A 19,189-nucleotide genomic window follows, 5' to 3' on the forward strand; every position below is an offset into this window, starting at 1 on the left:
ATAATCTATATTTATTATTATCCCAATATTATTTAAATACAAGTAAAAGGTAATAAATCACTATTATTCTCAGAATTTAGTTACATTAGGTAATTGCGTAATAATTATTTAATATATCATTTTTATTTATTATTTAAATATAATGGTCCATTCGAAATTAAAATAATAAGTTATATACAATAATATATGTTTATTAAATAATCTATATTTACTTACTAATTTATAATTCCAAATAGTATTCTTGTTAAATCATTATTATTCCTAGAATATAGTTCCATTAGGTAAATACCATAATTTAGGGTTGTTAAGGTCCATGTTTATTAATAATAGTATAACTAATATCATAATTTACCCTTTAGGGTTGTGAAGGTTTATTCTGGGATCATATGGTGAGGGGAAATGCATTGAACAACTTAATGACATTAGCTTCCAACATCAATTTCGTATCAAAAAAATTGATGGGAAAACACTAATATGGGGCAAGAAGTATTCAACTACTACAGAGTGGGCATCGTCATCAGGATTGGAATTTTTGAAGTTCATTCCAGATCATCCAATATTTGCATCAAAAATATTGTTATTACAATCAGTTGGTGAAGTTCAGAATGCACGTAGACAGAACAGGGCTATAAATTATTCTGATTGCCTGGAAGAAATTAAAAAATGTATTAGATATACATATGAGTACTTTGACATTGCTGATTCAGTTTGGTGGGAGTCGTTTTTCAATAATCAAAGTGATCTCATTTCGACAATAATAAATGAAGATATACCTTTGAAAATCCCATTTATTTGGCCACAAAATGTGTCGAATGAACATGAGGAAGTAAACATTGTTGAACAACAACAATCTCAAGGTATTATTAATTCTTCACAGACAGAGGAAAGAGAGATGTATATAGGTTCCAGAAGATCTCGTGCACAACGTGAAGCCATGGAAGACCTTTATAGGGGTTCAGTACAGGATATTAAGGAGGGTTGCATGATTGCAGTGCTAGCAGATGGAGATCCCAATGGCTATCCATTTTGGGTTGCTAAAGTTATAAAGGTCTTTACAGAAATTAAGGATGTTACAGGTGTTGAAGTACATTGGTATGCCACAAATACACACCCATTCAATGGTGTGTATAAGCCAGAGATGGTAGTTGACAAAAAAAATGGTGGAAAAAGAAAAAGAAAGGGTACAAATATAAATCGCCGCCGCACAGACATATTACAATTGAAGGATGTTGACATACTTGTTTATGACTTCAATTTAACAAAGAGAGGAACTCTTCGCTTCAAGACGACAGAGATTCTGAAAAGGTTGTTACCAGAAGGAACAGTGTTGACATGGGACTCTGCTAAAACCAGTCGTAGATCTAGAAGACTTTTGAAACCTGGAATCTTGGGCATGCATGTGGACTCAGATGGGGCACTAGTTGATGACAGAGAAGAATATGGAACATCTTCGTCAGCATCCAGTCACTCATCTAAAGATGTGAATTCTGATGGTGTGCAAGAAAATATGAGTGATTTTGAATAATTGTTTAAGACAGTTTATATAACTGATGTATGCATCGTATCTTCAAATAAAATTAATGTTTTCCATATTTTGTTAAATGAGAAGTTATGAAGCATTTTTATGTTGTTGGATTATGTCTTAAGTATGATAAATTTTATTGTTTAAATATCTACAATGCAATATCAAATTAGAGATATAATGTCTGTTTTATTCAGTGTACAAATAAAGACTTTTGAATTCATTCAGTGATATAATTTGTTCATAATGTCATGTTTTTTTAGTTTTGTGGTTGGAAACATGTTAAATTTATACTTAGGAAAGAAAAATGATATTAGATATCATTTTTGGGATTCAACTGCGTTAAGTAAGTCATTCAAACGTATGACCATTAATGTGTTTTTCCTTAAAATTTAACTTTGTTTGAGACATAAAAAATTGGTTTTATTAGCATTGTTTAAAAAGTATGAAAATTGACCCTAAAAAAAAAAATCATTATTCCAGTATCAACACTTTCGTTTTGAAGCTATATTTTGCAGGAAAATTTCGTAGAAAATTTCGTAGTCACTGCCATTTTTAAAACAGCCGCAAAATTGACACCTAAAAAAAAAAACATCGTTCCAGTATACACACTTTTCGTTTTGAGCACTGTTTTTGTGGTTTTTTTGGGGTTTTTGGGCCAGAGTTCCTGTTTTGAGTTTATAGTTCCCGTTTCAAAGTTTACATTTTTCAAACCAAAGCAAGTAAGAAAGCAAGCAAACACACAAACCAGAATGCAAAGCAAAGCAAAGAAAGGAAGCAAACACTACTCCTACTCATATGCTAAACATTGCATGGGTCTACTCACATAAAGTGATACTTCCAATGCAGCCATCGGCGCATTGGCCAACCCACATTGGTGAAGGCATGGTTAGCGAACAACACCATCGTGCTAACCAACAAACATGAAAGATATAACATGAAGAAAAACATAGTCCAAGTTTAAATGCACCCACAGAACATAAGTGAGTCCAAGCGCATGACATGCATTTCGTGGACTTACCATGGTGTTGTGCAACATTGCGTGCATATGTTAAGCATACACATACTCTTGTTTGTGACATGCAAGCAAACGAGAGAAACAAAGACAACTTGTGTCGCACATATGTTCTTGCTGTGTAATATTCCTCCAATGCATGAGCAATGGGATCGTGTAGTTCAAGTGGAGGAAGCGAAATATGAGTGTTGGATTGATCTTTAGTGTATACAGATGAGTGATGAGGAGCCCTAGGTGTTTCACAAATTTTCTGACCAGAAGTGGAACTAACCTCAGGACAACAAGGACCTGACATAACCATCAGCTCAGGCTGAAGTGCCACGACAGCCTGCGGGGTTCCCACTTAGTCAACAGATAGATCATTAGAGACCAGTGTCTTAGGCGTATTAACAACGAGTGAATCAACATCATGATCAGATGATGAAGTACAAAGATCACGACAACCAATATCATAAAATTCAGGTTGTTTGTCAGCATCCTCATGATTTGATGAATCACACAGAGGGGTAGATGAGAAGCAAGAATGTTCACCCTCTACGTTTGTTGAAAAAGAAGATGAAAAATCAAGTGGATGTTCAATGAATGATTTTTCCTCTCCACTGTCGAACGATAGGCTGACATCTGGTGTGTTCTGTGAATGATCAACAATGGGTGCATCCGTTGGTGGATTTACATATGGAAAATCAGAGATGGCGGAATCACCAAAGATGTTAGGGAAAAACAGAGGAGGCGTGGACAAAAGGAGATCATCCTCCATCGTGGGTTGATGTTCAAGTTCCTAGTCATACTTATCATGAATGACAGCACAGGTTGGTTGTGAAACACCAACTCCATCAATGGCTTGATCCTCATTCACAACAAGTGTATAGTTAGGAACCGAAGAACACAAGATAGTGCAATCCAGAGGATCAACAAAACACAAAGATGGAGGTTGTGGTAACAAAGGAATGTGACAACCCATGGGCTTCGCAAACAAATCTGTGTGAAAATTGATAGAAGTGATAATGGGAGGATATGACAGTTGAATAGACGTGCGAGCATGTTCTCCCACATCACTCTGTGGTGGTGAAGCTGTTTGATGAGGGGATGACGGATAGTCACTTGTGGCAGCAACTGTGTTCGTCTATGATTGCACAACTCCATCACTGAAGTATGCTGAATGGGGATTGAACTTCAACTTCATCTTAGGATGGAGTGATTTGGTAAGGAAATATTCAAATCTTTCCATGAGATACTAAAATTCAATCTGACTTTTTGGAGCTTGAAACTGCAATACATGGAAGCACTGCCAAAAATCTTTAGGCGATTTTTGAAGAGTCTTCTGTTGTTTTAACAATTTTTTTTCAAGAGGTTCTAGATCAAAATGATGGAAAGTAGATTCAATGAGATCACAAAACCACTCAAGTGAGTGCACACTACCAGGTAGCAGACTGTTGCACCATCGTTGTGGGGATTCGCGAAGTGTACGTTAAAGAAAGAAACTAGCCTCTTCATCAGAGAAGTCATATGCCTCATCAATAAATGCATATAAGTCTTGTGAGTACTCAGTCCACGCCACTTTGCCTTGACCATCACACTTGATTCAATTCCGACAAGAGATCAAAAAACTCCCTCGTGATGTCGAGAGGTTCAGCATAAGAGAAACATCATAGAGCAATGAGTCTAATGTTTTCCATGACAAATATGTGAAGATCCAAAATAGGATGTAAGGGCTCAGCTTGTTATTTGGCCCTTCTAGCACCAAAATGTTGATGGTGCTGGACCCGCCAACATCAAGGGATCTCCCCAATATGAAGTCCCAACTAGACCTCACACTGGTTGGTGTAGGAGTCCCATCCGATACACTGAACCAATTTCCATTATCTTAAATATATTCCTTAGCTCTTTCTTGTCAGCACATGAGAGTGGTATTCTTTGTTTGAGAACAACAAGGTTCGTGTGCCTGGTGAGTGCTAGTGTTACTTGTGACAAGGCTCTTTCACCGTAGAGAGAGAGGGCAGAAGTGAGTCTCCTGTTGAAAGGGAAGAATCCCAACTCTTTCAGACACACACAACACAACAGGACATGCACAGCTTCTGGAGGAGAAATCCACACGAATGCGGCAATCACAACATGCAAGATAAGGTAGTACGTAAAACACCTAGTGGAGCAGTCCATGCGAGTGCGACAGTCGTTGTAACAAATTTATGGGGAAGGTTTTGTCTAATGTCCGGTGAGGCATCCCACATGAGCAAGACACCATTAACAACTCATACAACACATTTTCATAAATAGATTTATTAGAGCAACTGAAATAGTTCAATTGTTTTAACACAGGTTAAAGTAACATGCATTACAAGTGTTCAATATTAATCTTGCAAACAATTACAATACATGTGTGAAAATGTGATGGCTTGTTAACAAGCTTCTGAATTAAACGAAAGTTCCAAGACACATTGGTACACCATTACATCACTAACCCTGTGGGCGGGGTATTGGAGCCACTTCTTGCTCCTCAAAGAAAAGATTATAGAATCTCAAGGCTATGTGGGAGAAGCCAAGGTGAAAAGTCCTTTGCATGTACAAATGAGGGCTATTTATAGAAAAGGGTAAAACTAACCCTTATGACTATCCGACTTCCCTCATGAGTGTTTTACTTTCATGAAACTTCAGATTACATGTGGGTCTCTTAGACTTCCACGTTACATTACATTGATTTACACAGTATTGTCCACAGTAGTGATGTGATCTGACATGACTCATGACACGACTCGACATGACAGTGCAGGTATGTTCATGTTGCTGCTGGTGTACATTTCGAGCTATAGTGCTGCTGAGTGATGGATTTCCTCTTGGTGTATCACAACTTCACCTCTAGACGGCAAGGTGTGTGGAGTCTTCAATGTTCGTTGGGTCCGGTTGTTGTTGCATTTGCACGTTGCTCTTTGCTTGTACTTTGGCATGCTTGACATGTTCTTCTGTCCACGGAAATTCCATGTCCGTTCGCAAACACATCTTCTCATGTTCATCCATCCGTCCATCCATGAACACATCTTCGCATGTCCATCTATCCGTCCATTTGTGAAAAAATCTTTTCATTTTCATCCATCCGTCCATATGCGGACACATATTTGCATGGTCATCCATTCACGACCACATCTCCTTACATGGCTCGTATGTTTGTATATTCATGGACATGTGCTCTTACATGTACTCGCGTCTTCTCATCCCATTTTTCATCACGTCATGTCTATTCATGTACCTGTATCTGCAGTCACTCATGATGTGACGACATCAAATCCATAAATCCCCTAGTCTACCATGATGCACGATCGTTTTCAAATGCGGGTGATCGGGGGAGAGGAAAAGTTTATGAAGTTGCGCGAGGAAAGTTTCAAGTTGGGATGTGGGCTCAGAGCATTGTTGGTGAAAACTGCACAGAAGTCACTCAGAGACAGAGACGGGCAATCTGGATCAGAAATGAATGTCCGCAGGATTTGGCTTGGCTGGAGGATAGATCTACGCAATTTATTGGAGAAGCGGTGTGGGTTGCAGGAAGGCTTTGCATGCAAAATCTACACAATTTTTGGAGTGATCGAGTAGTGGGAGCTTGGCAGTAAGAACTGTGTAGTTTCTCGAGGGAGCTGGTAAGGGGTTGTTGGGAGTTGCTAGCGGGAAAAACTACATAGTTGCTGGGAGGTTGACCTGCTAACTACTTCTGCGTAGTTTCTGAGTTGAGTGGACTATCAGGCTATAGGAGGCTTACTCATGAAATCTGCGCGGTTTTCTGGGTGAGCAGTCAGCCAGCTGACTAGGAGACTGATTGGGAAAACTACATATTTTTTTTAGGGAGATAAGAATGAACACTAATTGTCTATCTGGCCTGTCTATGCAATTTTATCAGTCAGTGGAGCGGGCAAGGTCTGCAACCTCTGTGCAATTTTTTAGGGGAGTTAGTCCCGGGGTGACTGCCAGGTCAGACTCTCTGGTTGACCAGTAGGAGGGTTGATTGATCATCTTGCAGGTAGCACAACTTGGAATGGCTTGCTAGATGCTTCTGCGATGTTCTCGGTGACAGTCGGTCGAGTCGATGGCAGGGTGAAGGTTCGAATATTAGAGGGGGATCAACAAAGTGGCTAAGTGTGTAAGCAAGAAAATTTGTGCATACACAACCTTGAAAAAACACACACTCACATGAATTAATGACAAGATGCTTTAAACCATCAAGACACACATGCTCAACATCATTGATAGACAATACGAGTGACAAGCACGACACTTGTGATAGATCGTTGGATGACCGTGACGACGCTTGTGCATTAGTGCATACAACTTCGTGTGTGAGTGCGACAGATGTTTACATAGCAAACACAACACGTACACACAAAGCGAAGACCTTGAAAATCATCAGAACGAGGCCACAAGCATGACATAGAAATCAACATGCGGAAGACAATAGTTGATCAAACAAGTGAAAAAGAAGCACGACATGTAGAAGCAACACATAAACTGACTTTTTGAGTTTGCGCACATGCATGTTACTGAGGACAGGATGATATAACAATGACAACTAGTCCTGCAAACTCAACTAAGAGGTGTACTTCGAAAGGTGTTTCGTACTTACCATACTTACCCTCAATATGATCGTGTATCCAACGGAGTTCGCATGCGGCCCTGATATTTTCCATTACTCAGTTCCTTAGTCCTCCTCAACTCCTTTCAAGTGATTTCAACATGTCACCTTTTCCTATAGTCATTGATTGATGGATCCGCACAATTTTAGCAGAAAGTGACTGTTGTTGGAATGAGGCCCTGGTAGGCCTATCTACGCAATTTATGCATGCAAGACCGACAGGACAACTTGGACAAAACTGCGCAGTTTTGAGGCTCAAATTACTGCTGCAGGATAGGGGTCCTGGTAGGACACCTCTGTGCAATTTCTGAGTGCAGTGCAACTGGACTGCTCTGTGGATTTCTAGAGAGAAGTGTTGGATGGGGCCTCTGTGGGCTATAGGGTTTCAACAGGCAAGAGAGGTTGGTTTCTTTGCGTACTGCATGGTTTCAGAAAGCAAGGGAGGAAGCTTGATGGTTGTAGAATCAAAGCATATAATTCCAGGAAGCTAGTTGAGGCTAGGTTTCTTGGGAAAATGGCTAAGTGTGAGATCAGTGAAACATATGCAAACATTGATAGGACTAGACTGTGATCGCACATAGACACTTAGTGTCACAACATAAACCATCTAGAATACATAAGACATACTTTTCTTGACGCAACAACATTTGTGACACAAGTGTGTGAGATGAGTGTGAAACATGTCTATGTGATGACAACCACTCATACATACACAATTCCCTTAAATCAAGACACCATCCCCTTTGCATGACAAAAAAAACCCCTGTGCCCGAAAATGACATATTCTACATAAGATGAGAACACGAACAACTATTTAGGATCAAGGAGGGGAGCTTCAATTCATTAGCTTATCAACAAGAGACCAAGGATAATCCATCATAGGATCCGAGGTAGGCTCCGAAATTCACATGCAAGACAAAATTTTGGAGGGTGGTTGTAGCCGCTACAACACTTGGCGACACACTGGTAGAACTCCAACCCTCTGTATGGACCTTGCTTCGTGAAAAGTGAGTCTAACCTTTCTGAAAGTATTGTTCGATTCTTTGATCATCGTGGTTCCCACACGAGCTTGGTTGAAATATGTAGTCCCTACCATTCTCTTGATCGGTCATCACACATTCCAAGCCAATTCAACTCAGTTGTTTCGATTAGGGATGAGGGGTATATTGGTGCATAAGTAATATGAAAGTCAGAGTTTAAGTTTCATCTCTGGTGTTGCTCCACTGCCAGTAGGCCTGGACAGTACCCCAGCAGAGTCACGCAGGAACACAAGCATCACTCCGCTGCCAGTGAACCTAGTCAGTACCCCAGCCGAGTTACTTGCATCACCTCTCTGCATAGGAAACCTTTCTCTTCTTTCGCTTGATTCATATTTTTTTTTAAATAATTATGCATAAGCACTTATTTATTTCAAAGGCAGAAGAGGGATCCCAACTTATTGAAAGTATAAGAGGTTGCTCCTTCAGATAAGTATGTTATGTATACCTCTAACATACTTGTTAAGGTTTTTCCCCTCACCTTACTCTACTTCACTGAGATGACAAGGGTTAAGCCAAAACAACCGACTAGAGTAGGTGGTGCTACTTAGAGCACAAGCGTTGTGTTTTCACCAAGACTCACTTTGAACAAAACATGTTTTTCATCAAAGCATAATCGATTGAAGACAAAAAGTTCTTCACAAGAGAGAGGAAAACAGATAACCAAATGTTGATAGCTATACAAGTCCTCTTAGATTCACCTGACTTGTCTTGAGAGCCAAACATGGTTTCACAAGAGGCTAACTTATAGGTACAAGCAAGTGAAGAAATCAAAAAGAAAAAAGTAGAAGTAAAGCGAAGGCAAAACAAGTAATCAAAGCAAGCAAGCAAGCAAAACAAAGCAAGTAAGAAAGCAAGCAAACATGCAAACCAAAATGCAAAGAAAAGCAAAGAAAGGAAGCAACACTACTCCTACTCATATGCTAAACAGTGCATGGGTTTGCTCACATAAAGTGATACTTCCAATGCAACAATTGGTGCATTGGCCGACCCACATTGGTGAAGGCATGGTTCACGAACAACACCACCGTGTGAACCAACAAACATGAAAGATATAACAATGAAGACAAATACACTCCAAGTTTAAATGCGCCCACAGAACAAAAGTGAGTGCAAGTGCATGACATGCAATTCGTGGACTTACCATGGTGTTGTGCAACACTGCGTGCATATGTTAAGCATACACATACTCTTGTTTGTGACATGCAAGCAAACGAGAGAAACAAAGACAACTTGCATCGTGCACATGTGCTTGCTGTGTAATATTCCTCTAATGCATGAGCGATGGGATCATGTAGTTTGAGTGGAGGAAGGGAAATATGAGTGTTGGATTGATCTTCAGTGTATACAGATGAGTGATGAGGAGCCTCAGGTGTTTCACAAATTTTCTGACCAAAAGTGGAACTAACCATTAGGACAGGCTGAAGTGCCTCGAAAGCCTGCGGGGTTCCCACTTCGTCAATAGATAGATCATCGGAGACCAATGTCTTAGACATATTAACAATGAGTGAATCAACATTGTGATCAGATGATGAAGTACAAATATCATGACAACCAATATCAAAAAATTCAGGTTGTTTGTTGGCATCATCATGATTTGATGAATCACACAGAGGGGAAGATGAGAAGCAAGAATGTTCACCCTCTGCATTTCAAAAAGAAGATGAAAAATCAAGTGGATGTCCAAAAAATGATTTTTCCTCTCCATTGTTGAATGATAGGCTGACATGTGGTTTGTTCTATGAATGATCAACAATGGGTGCATCCGTTGGTGCATTTACATATGGAAAATCAGAGATGGTGGAATCACCAAAGATGTTAGGGAAAAGTAGAGGAGGCATGGACAAAAGGATATCATCCTTTGTTGTGGGTTGATGTTTAGGTTCCCAGTCATACTTATCATGAATGACAGCACAGGTTGCTTGTGCAACACCAACTCCATCGATGGCTTTATCCTCATTCACAACAGGTGTAGAGACAGGAATTGAAGAACACAAGATAGTGCAATCCAAAGGATCATCAAAACATGAAGATGAAGGTTGTGGTAACAAAGGCATGTGACAACCCATGGGCTTCGCAACCAACTCTGTGCGAAAATTGAGAGAAGTGATGTTGGGAGGATATGACAGTTGAATAGACGTGCGTGCATGTTCTCCCACATCACTCTGCAGTGGTGAAGCTATTTGATGAGGGGATGATGGACAGTCACTTGTGGCAGAAACTATGTCCGTCTGTGATTGCAAAAATCCACCACCGAAGTATGCCGAGCGGGGATTGAACTTCAACTTCATCTTAAGATGGAGTGATTTGGTAAGGAAATATTCAAATCTTTCCATGAGATACTGAAATTCCATCCGACTTTTCGGAGCTTGAAACTACAATACACGGAAGTGCTGCCAAAAATCCATAGGCGATTTTTGCAGAGTCTTCCATTGTTTTAACAATTTTTTGTCAAGAGGTTCCGGATCAAAATGATGGAAAGTAGATTTAATGAGATCACAAAACTTCTCAAGTGAGTGCACGTTGCCAGGTGGCAGACTGTTGCACCATCGTTGTGGGGATTCACAAAGTGTACGTGAAAGCAAGAAACTATCCTCTTCATCAGAGAAGTCATCTGCCTCATCAATAAATGCATAGAAGTCTTGTAAGTACTCAGGCCACGCCACTTCGTCTTCACCATCATACGTGATTCAATTCCGACAAGAGATCAAAAAACTCCCTCGTGATGTCGAGAGGTTCGACATAAGAGAAAAATTGCGGAGGGATGAGCCTAATGATATCCATGACAGATATGCGAAGATTCAAAATAGGATGTAAGGGCTCAGCTTGTCATCTGACCCTCCTGTTATCACCAAAATAGGACCCTGATAGGTTGCTTATCAGACTATCTCAGTGTAACTATTTCACACCAATCTTTTGACTAAGGCTTAGTCTCCTTAGCCTGAGAGGGCTCTCTCAAAGGATTATTGATTTTGACTATTAATAAGATGGCTAACTCTTGTGAATAACATTGACAAATAATGAAGGCTGGACAAACATTACATAAGTTTCCATTGGGCCTATGGAGTCAATCATACTTCAGTAAACAATGACACTGCTTTTACATAGAAGTCAGGGCATGTGGCATTTAGATGCTCAAAACACAACTCATAGAAAACCACAGTTTACAAATACACACAGGAAATCAGAGCAGCATAAGTGAATTCTGAGTGATTGTGTATTTATACAAATGAAAAAACATCAAGGACAAAGTAAAACCACACATCTTGAACATAGAAATACTGTATGAATCCTGAGAAGAAAAGCAGCAAATTATATTACTGAAACTGAGTTTTTACACAAGCCAAACAATACTCTGTTTTATCAAATATCCAACCCCCATTACATAGATGTTTCAGCTATATATAGAAACATTATTCTAACTACTTCGAGCTTCCTCCTCCAGCATGAGGGGAGCTCGATGACTGCCACTAATGACACCTATTTGCTATTGAAATGACTCATAAATACAATCAGGAACTAACTGTAGTGTTTAAGAGTCCTAAACTAACTATAACTCTAACTCTATCTTCCACGCATAATGACTTCTCTTTGTTCTTTGACACCTGGTCCTTTTTTATATGGCTGAGCTGGATGTCTTTAGTACTCCATATCGACCTTGTACGCCAACTCCTTTAACTGCTCAGTCATGCTGGAGAGGTCCCTTGCTTCTCGGCCCTAATTTTCCTTAACTTTCTCAAATGGACAGCAACATGTCTTCTTTTTCACCTGGCCTGTTCTTGAAAGGACTGATGATTTGTGGCCATTAGGTTTTAAACGAGACCTTTGCATTACAAGTATTGTGCCCTGATATAAATACAAGTCCAAAACTTAGGTACCATATGTAGCATCTAAATTTATGTTCCTGCAATGCAAATCAACACCATCAAACTGTCAAGCAAATCTCAGAATTACTCTTGATTAGTAATATCTCAACCTTTGGAAGCAACAACATTTTGACCTCTCAGAATGGCTCTGCTCACATATCTTTGCAATCCAAGTCCAGGTCAACGAATATTGAATTACTGTTGCTAATCCAATCTTGCTGTCACAGAGCACTATGATGAAAGCACGAGATCTGATTCATGACATGCTTCATATCACAGACCAATCATTGTATCTCTGTCACTGTTAATGTGTAGAAAATTCAGAAGCTACAGGTTGACAAGCATTTGATTGATGCAAATGTAATAATAAGTTCTCAAAATATGTCCATATGTTTTTCACGCGAACCTAACACACAATGCATAAACCGCCTCATAAGCCAGAACTTCATCCAACTCAACATTTAGAGACATCCTTTAAGAATATCGATTGCATTGTACTGCTAAAGATAGTGTTCATCCGTCATCACATTACTGTCAAGGCTGTCTTGCTATTCAGATTCTCCATGTTCTTTAAGGAATAGTCAGGCGCGAAGTACTTTATGTAATCATTATCAGGAATTTCATTAGGAAGTTCTGTATCAAGAAGTACTCCAGTTTCCACGGACCAACAACGAGCAACATTCTCTTTTGTGTAGCCTCCTCCCCCAGTAACCAATAGTGGCAGATTAAATTTTTTCACAAATCTCACACACTGTGCATGACCATCGATGGATAGGTTAAAGCAACCAAGGCAATCCCCAGCAAGTGAATCAGTTCCACACTGAAGAACAATAGCACCCGGCTGGTATATTTCGACTACCTTGGAAATAATAGTTTTGAAAAGTCGCGTGAAACTTGCATCATCAATTCCATCTTTGAGAGGGACATTAATAGCATAATATTTCCCTTCTCTTTCCGTTATACTGTACATAACAGTTTCCTTGTAATATGGCGTAAACACACTGAATGAAAGCATTTCTCGCACAGGTTTTACTGGTGCCCTTTTCATGAACAAAGAATTTGTGAAAAATTCTAATCGGCGTCTTACCTCTAGATTCCTTGGAATATTGGCAGCAGAATCCTTGATAGTCACGAGTAAATGAAACCGCTTGATTTGTTGTCTCAGTTCTGGATCTTTGGGCCATTCCAGCTTAGAGAACAATCACCCTTCATTCCTTGCTTTTGCCAGGGTCTTCCAGGTGTCATAGTGCTTAACCGCCACCCGTTCGAAGGAAGAACCGCTTGCCTCTCCTCTATTCTCAGCAGAACCCTCTCTACACCAAGGAGAGGCTCCCGGCTCTTCATGTTGGCCTAGAGCTGATCTTTCACTGCCTTTTTTTCTTAAAATCGAAGTCGGCTCTCTTGGCAGCGACCAAACAGGATCTCTGAGGAGAAAGCAATTGCGCCTCCGGAGGGGATTCAAACCGCCGACTTCTCTGAGCCCCATTTTCAGGTAAATGAAAGGCTGAGGGTCTATTATGATGACGGTGGAGGTGGTGGCTGTATGTGTCGTCCAACAATTTGGACATTTCTTGTCGCATGTGCTCATGGCTCTCTTCCAGTTCACGAATTCTCTTCAAGAGAACTCCAGGGGAATCCTCTTCTAATGCTGCAGGAGGAAGCCCTGTGACATGACTCATGGAAGCATAAAGATTGGCGTGCCGACATGTCCTGAAGTCAAGAAAATGGTTCAAACTCCAGACTTGAATTGTGTGCTAATGCAACGCAAAGTTGCAAGCGGCAGAAAAGGATTCGAAACCGACACATTCTCCACCTTCTCCATCCAAATTTGGCTTGAAATATATCTCATTATGGATACGATTACCTCCAGGATTGGACCAGGCGGAATTGTAATATATTTCCTGCTCTTTGCTAATTTCCGCAGAGTCTTTTTTTTTGTTCCGACAACCTCCATCCCTGCCAGTATCTTGAGGTATTGGCAAGCTCCCGCAGACACAATCCTCTTCTTGCAACTGTTGCTGTAGGAGAGGACCAACAACGCAGCAATGGGGAATATCTTTGTCACGATTTCATTTTGAGGATAGCAAGTTGTTGAGAGAAGCTAGGCTTGCCATCCAACATCTGTGCAAGCAGACCAACGCACCCTGCCTCCCTTAATGCTCTTTTTATTTCATCTGTCTGTGATAGATTGCAGATGGCCGAGGCTGCCAACTCTTGAATTGCAGAAGACTCATTTCGACAAAGTTTGATGAGAAGCGGGAGCCCACCATATGCAAAAACCGCCCATGCATTTGCAAATTTCTGAGCATAAAATATTTGCTTGGAAACATTCGCAATACTTTTTCAAATACTTTTTCAAACATCCAGATTTCTAAAAGACTTTGGCATGGAACCAACTGGCCAAATACTTCCAGAAAAACTGCAACGTGTGCCAGTACCCCGACACCTAATCGATCTAACACACAGCAGATTCTGATAAATGTGACAGCTGGGTGAGATGTGCTATGAATTAGGACAAATCCCCAATTTCGTAGCGTAGCCAGTGCAAAATATGAATTATGCGCTACGAAATCACTTAAAACATGCTGCGCTGCGAAACTGATAGAAAGGATTTATGTGCCTTTGACAAACAATCGAACTGATGTGAAAAATTAAAAAAAAAAAAATTTCTTGAGTGATAACATTGGCTCCACTTGGGATAGTGTGCTCCTGCATTACACTAAGAACATGCAGGTCTAGTGCATTATCCATTTATGACAAACAGAAATTTGCTTGACAAACATCCCTTTCCATTTTCTTGGGCCTTCACCTCAGGCTTAAGCTTGATGATCACTGTGGGAAAAAGAAATCTACCACTACTGAAAAAAAAAATGCTCAGTCAACCTTGAGCTTATTTGCACTTTCCTACCTACCTACCCTATCAGTTGCAAGCTCCACTTGTAGCTCAAGCAACATGATATTTCTAATAAAGCCAATCAATTGTCTTCTCTGATATTGGAGGCTCTTGACTGCATTCAACCTCAAAATAACCATGGTAGTGAGATGACCAAATCAACTCATAATATACTTGATCTTCATAATGTAAATGAAAATGAAAGACCGGAGTGCAAAGCTTGTCCATATATTCACTTATAGGGTCAAAGAATACATGGTTATGTTGATGATCATCATAATATTCCACATCTTTAAACAACTGATTCTCAACCACACAATATTCTTTTGATATGCTATCGAACTGCTTTTCTGAATGCTGCCTACAAACAATGTAATTTTCCTCTTTCTTATGATCATTTATTGCTGTAAGCTGCTGAGAAGTTTGAGATAAAAAACCAACCTTTTCCTCCGCCTGAGGGTTGTAGAAGCTATCTTCCAGTACTTCTTGCTGTTTGCAATCAATTTCATACTCATAATCATCTGAAGCCTGAGAAGTCTGCTGCATCTCTTCATCAATATCAGAGGATTGAACATGGTTTTCACAAGTAAACCCCTGCTGATCTTCATGCTGCGTTTCATGAGATGTTATACTTTCTTCTTGGTGTTGAAATGCATTGTTATGAAGAGCCTCTAAAATTTCTTCATCCATAAATTCATCATCATCATAACAATCCTCCAAGTACTGAATAAGATTTAAAGAATGCCTACAGCAATCTTTAAGCAGCAATAAGGAAGGATAACCTTCTTTATACATTTCACAGAATTCATCATGAAAACTAGCAAGCGAATATATTGAACCATTTTCCAGACTTATATACCAAGACCATGCTTTTCCTTCTAAAGTGGTCATAAACATTTTCATGAGACAATATTCAGGGAAATGAACCTTAAGACTGCGTACATGCATATGGAATTTAACCAAATGAAGAGTAGCATTGTCCTTCTTTTCATCTTTGAATATTGGAAGATCCTCTAACCAATCAACCTTTGGCATAGGATTTGGAAAACCAGGGATATGAGACCGATTCATAGGAGCATACCTGGCATTCATTCTTGCAGTGGAATTCATCTTGAAACTTCATCAAGCTACTGATCTTCTAGCAGTGGAGTCACCTTCCAATTTATTATTCGATGTGTGGAGTCGCCAAGGTAGTTTCGCAGCCTCAAAATGATGTCTGAGCTCCTGCTACCTTTAGAAGTTCAGCCATTGATTTCGCGAATGAATAATCTTCAGACTCCCGGCAGACGCACCAAAATGTTATCACCAAAATAGGACCCTGATAGGCTGTTGATCAGACTATCTCATTGTAACTATTTCACACCAATCTTTTGACTAAGGCTTAGCCTCCTTAGCCTGAGAAGGCTCTCTCAAAGGATTATTGATTTTGACTATTAATAAGATGGCTAACTCTTGTGAATAACATTGACAAATAATGAAGGCTGGACAAACATTACATAAGTTTCCATTGGGCCTATGGAGTCAATCATACTTCAGTAAACAATGACACTACTTTTACATAGAAGTCAGGGCATATGGCATTTAGATGCTCAAAACACAACTCATAGAAAACCACAGTTTACAAATACACACAGGAAATCAGAGCAGCATAAGTGAATTCTGAGTGATTGTGTATTTATACAACTGAAAAAACATCAAGGACAAAGTAAAACCACACATCTTGAACATAGAAATACTGTATGAATCCTGAGAAGAAAAGCAGCAAATTATATTACTGAAACTGAGTTTTTACACAAGCCAAACAATACTCTGTTTTATCAAATATCCAACCCCCATTACATAGATGTTTCAGCTATATATAGAAACATTATTCTAACTACTTCGAGCTTCCTCCTCCAGCATGAGGGGAGCTCGATGACTACCACTAATGACACCTATTTGCTATTGAACTGACTCATAAATACAATCAGGAACTAACTGTAGTGTTTAAGAGTCCTAAACTAACTATAACTCTAACTCTATCTTCCACGCATAATGACTTCTCTTTGTTCTTTGACACCTGGTCCTTTTTGATATGGCTGAGCTGGATGTCTTTAGTACTCCATATCGACCTTGTACGCCAACTCCTTTAACTACTCAGTCATGCTGGAGATGTCCCTTGCTTCTCGGCCCTAATTTTCCTTAACTTTCTCAAATGGACAGCAGCATGTCTTCTTTTTCACCTGGCCTGTTCTTGAAAGGACTGATGATTTGTGGCCATTAGGTTTTAAACGAGACCTCTGCATTACAAGTATTGTGCCCTGATATAAATACAAGTCCAAAACTTAGGTACCATCTGTAGCATCTAAATTTATGTTCCTGCAATGCAAATCAACACCATCAAACTGTCAAGCAAATCTCAGAATTACTCTTGATTAGTAATATCTCAACCTTTGGAAGCAACAACATTTTGACCTCTCAGAATGGCTCTGCTCACATATCTTTGCAATCCAAGTCCAGGTCAACGAATATTGAATTACTGTTGCTAATCCAATCTTGCTGTCACAGAGCACTATGATGAAAGCACGAGATCTGATTCATGACATGCTTCATATTACAGACCAATCATTGTATCTCTGTCACTGTTAATGTGTAGAAAATTCAGAAGCTACAGGTTGAAAAGCATTTGATTGATGCAAATGTAATAATGAGTTCTCAAAATATGTCCATATGTTTTTCACGCGAACCTAACACACAATGCATAAACCGCCTCATAAGCCAGAACTTCATCCAACTCAACATTTAGAGACATCCTTTAAGAATATCGATTGCATTGTACTGCTGAAGATAGTGTTCATCCGTCATCACATTACTGTCAAGGCTGTCTTGCTATTCAGATTCTCCATGTTCTTTAAGGAATAGTCAGGCGCGAAGTACTTGATGTAATCATTATCAGGAATTTCATTAGGAAGTTCTGTATCAAGAAGTACTCCAGTTTCCACGGACCAACAACGAGCAACATTCTCTTTTGTGTAGCCTCCTCCCCCAGTAACCAATAGTGGCAGATTAATTTTTTTCACAAATCTCACACACTGTGCATGACCATCGATGGATAGGTTAAAGCAACCAAGGAAATCCCCAGCAAGTGAATCAGTTCCACACTGAAGAACAATAGCACCCGGCTGGTATATTTCGACTACCTTGGAAATAATAGTTTTGAGAAGTCGCGTGAAACTTGCATCATCAATTCCATCTTTGAGAGGGACATTAATAGCATAATATTTCCCTTCTCTTTTCGTTATACTGTACATAACAGTTTCCCATTAATATGGCGTAAACACACTGAATGAAAGCATTTCTCGCACAGGTTTTACTGGTGCCCTTTTCATGAACAAAGAATTTGTGAAAAATTCTAATCGGCATCTTGCCTCTAGATTCCTTGGAATATTGGCAGCAGAATCCTTGATAGTCACGAGTAAATGAAACCGCTTTATTTGTTGTCTCAGTTCTGGATCTTTGGGCCATTCCAGCTTAGAGAACAGTCGCCCTTCATTCCTTGCTTTTGCCAGGGTCTTCCAGGTGTCAGAGTGCTTAACCGCCACCCGTTCGAAGGAAGAATCGCTTGCCTCTCCTCTATTCTCAGCAGAACCCTCTCTACACCAAGGAGAGGCTCCTGACTCTTCATGTTGGCCTAGAGCTGATCTTTCACTGCCTTTTTTTCTTAAAATCGAAGTCGGCTCTCTTGGCAGCGACCAAACAGGATCTCTGAGGAGAAAGCAATTGCGCCTCCGGAGGGGATTCGAACCGCCGACTTCTCTGAGCCCCATTTTCAGGTAAATGAAAGGCTGAGGGTCTATTATGATGACGGTGGAGGTGGTGGCTGTATGTGTCGTCCAGCAATTTGGACATTTCTTATCGCATGTGCTCATGGCTCTCTTCCAGTTCACGAATTCTCTTCAAGAGAACTCCAGGGGAATCCTCTTCTAATGCTGCAGGAGGAAGCCCTGTGACATGACTCATGGAAGCATAAAGATTGGCGTGCCGACATGTCCTGAAGTCAAGAAAATGGTTCAAACTCCAGACTTGAATTGTGTGCTAATGCAACGCAAAGTTGCAAGCGGCAGAAAAGGATTCGAAACCGACACATTCTCCACCTTCTCCATCCAAATTTGGCTTGAAATATATCTCATTATGGATACGATTACCTCCAGGATTGGACCAGGCGGAATTGTAATATATTTACTGCTCTTTGCTAATTTCCGCAG

General features: G+C 40.0%; 2 pseudogenes; both read right to left on the bottom strand.

Moving 5' to 3' along the window:
- Nucleotides 1-12,575: 12,575 nt before the first annotated feature.
- LOC149250896 (histone deacetylase 9 pseudogene) lies at nt 12,576-13,067 on the bottom strand (annotated as a pseudogene).
- Nucleotides 13,068-17,788: 4,721 nt separating this feature from the next.
- LOC149250897 (histone deacetylase 9 pseudogene) lies at nt 17,789-18,235 on the bottom strand (annotated as a pseudogene).
- Nucleotides 18,236-19,189: the final 954 nt, after the last annotated feature.

This window comes from Pinus tabuliformis, chromosome 7, assembly GCF_031772625.1.
Source record: "Pinus tabuliformis cultivar Carrire ecotype Pingquan chromosome 7, CPIR1, whole genome shotgun sequence".
Taxonomy (NCBI): Eukaryota; Viridiplantae; Streptophyta; class Pinopsida; order Pinales; family Pinaceae; genus Pinus; species Pinus tabuliformis.